Source organism: Ascidiella aspersa, chromosome 5, assembly GCF_963924565.1.
Source record: "Ascidiella aspersa chromosome 5, kaAscAspe10.2, whole genome shotgun sequence".
In the NCBI taxonomy this organism is placed as follows: domain Eukaryota; kingdom Metazoa; phylum Chordata; class Ascidiacea; order Phlebobranchia; family Ascidiidae; genus Ascidiella; species Ascidiella aspersa.
Genome location: NC_139451.1, coordinates 14,391,807 through 14,393,870, shown reverse-complemented (window position 1 = coordinate 14,393,870; position 2,064 = coordinate 14,391,807). Strand labels below are relative to the sequence as shown.

The 2,064-nt window shown below is 62.9% G+C and overlaps 2 non-coding genes across 2 annotated transcripts in view; both read right to left on the bottom strand.

Moving 5' to 3' along the window:
• Positions 1–1,373: 1,373 nt before the first annotated feature.
• On the bottom strand, positions 1,374–1,527 carry LOC146144838 (5.8S ribosomal RNA). Its single transcript, XR_014499101.1, has one exon. It is a non-coding gene; the product is annotated as a 5.8S ribosomal RNA (ribosomal RNA).
• A 247-nt stretch (positions 1,528–1,774) lies between these two features.
• Positions 1,775–2,064, bottom strand: part of LOC146144837 (small subunit ribosomal RNA) — a 1,812-nt gene continuing 1,522 nt past the window's right edge. The window contains exon 1 of the ribosomal RNA XR_014500859.1: positions 1,775–2,064. This exon is cut by the window's right edge and continues 1,522 nt beyond it. This is a non-coding gene — a ribosomal RNA (small subunit ribosomal RNA).

Genomic DNA, 2,064 nt, shown 5'->3' with positions numbered 1-2,064 from the left:
CCTATACCCAAATTTGACGATCGATTTGCACGTCAGAATCGCTACGGTCCTCCACCAGAGTTTCCTCTGGCTTCAACCTCTTCAGGCATAGTTCACCATCTTTCGGGTCCCAACGCGAACGCTCTCGCTCGACCTCTCCGGCAAAGCGGACGAGATCGGCCGGTGATGCGGCCGCCGCGAACGACGACGTCTCACCTCCGCCGGACCGCGCCGACATTCACTTTCACTGCGCCCATGGGTTTCGTACTGCCCCGTGGCTCGCGCTCACGTTAGACTCCTTGGTCCGTGTTTCAAGACGGGTCGGGAAGGTGGCTGACTTCAGCCGCGGACCCCGTGCGCCTCGCGAAACGACACCGGAAGCGCGACCGAGACGAAGAGGCTGGGCACTGAGAACAGTCCCCGACCCACGACGCCCCAGCCGGCACCGGGCGCTCGGCCCCGAAGGGCAGACGCGGCGATCTCTCCTCGCCCGAACGGCGGGCCGACGGACACGCGCGCCTATAGTACCCGACCGAGGCCGGGTTACCTTGCGCGCGGCCTTCTCGCCGCCGTCCAGACGGTCGCGGCCTTCGCCCGGCGCTAGTGCGCTGGTCCCCGATCGGGCGGCGCCGCCGGCGGCCCGTGAGGGTCCGCACGACAACGTCGCCGACAGGGGGCCGGCTGAAAGCGACCGGGCGACCCGACAGGCCCTCCCGTTTGCCTCTCGACGGTTTCACGTACTCTTTAACTCTCTCTTCAAAGTGCTTTTCAACTTTCCCTCACGGTACTTGTTCGCTATCGGTCTCGTGACCGTATTTAGCCTTAGATGGAGTTTACCACCCGCTTTGGGCTGCATTCCCAAACAACCCGACTCTGGGAAGACGCCGTAGCGCGCCCGCCTGTCGCCGCCATGGGCCTGACACCCGCTCTGGGACAAGGCCTCGATCAGAAGGACGCGGGCGACCGGCGAAGCGCGCCGTGACGAATTCCGTACGCCACAATTCCGCGCACTCCAAAAGCGCGCGGATTCGGCGATGGGCACATCCCGCTTCACTCGCCGTTACTGAGGGAATCCTCGTTAGTTTCTTTTCCTCCGCTTAGTAATATGCTTAAATTCAGCGGGTAGCCTCGTCCGACCTCAGGCCGAAAGTAAGGACCGGGACTATTCTTCCCGTTCCGCGCTCGCCGTCGGCGCCGCGCGCCGCCGCGCACCTCGATTCCCGCCCTTGAGCCGCCAGCCGTTGGCCTCTTCGAGGTCGACTCGCCGCCGCCGCGCGGGATTCTGGTCGCGATCGTCGCACATCGTGCCGTGCTGTCTTGAGCGGGACGGGCGCTCGCGCGTCCGACGCCGCAGCAGCCGCGCGGAGAAATCCCCGCGCGGAACGTTTGCAACGCGACCCTGAGGCGGGCGCGGCCCCGGGATTGACCCGAGGCCGCAATTTGCGTTCAGAACGTCGATGCTCAATGTGTCCTGCAATTCACACTAATTCACGCAGCTAGCTGCGTCCTTCATCGACTCACGAGCCGAGTGATCCACCGCCAAGAGCCATCCACGATTGTTTCGCTCGCACAGTGCCTCGCACTAAAGGGTGACAAAATATACCGCGCCGAGCGGTCGGCCAGGCCGACGCTTGAAGCCGGAGCGCGCGGCACCGCGGCACTCGACGCGCAAACATTACCGGGTGACCGAATCGCCGGCCGGCGCGCCGCTCCTCGCGGGTCGGGCGCCGGGTAGCAAAAACTTTTTCTCTCGCTTGTCCGAGTTTCGCGTTCGCCGAAGCGTTTGCGAGACCGTTAATGATCCTTCCGCAGGTTCACCTACGGAAACCTTGTTACGACTTTTACTTCCTCTAAATGATCAAGTTAGATCGTCTTCTCGGACGCCGGCTCGACCGTTGCCGGCCGCGCCAGGTCCAATCGGAGGACCTCACTAAACCATTCAATCGGTAGTAGCGACGGGCGGTGTGTACAAAGGGCAGGGACGTAATCAACGCGAGCTAATGACTCGCGCTTACTGGGAATTCCTCGTTCAAGGGAAAATAATTGCAATTCCCTATCCCTAGCACGACCGGGGTTCAGCGGGTT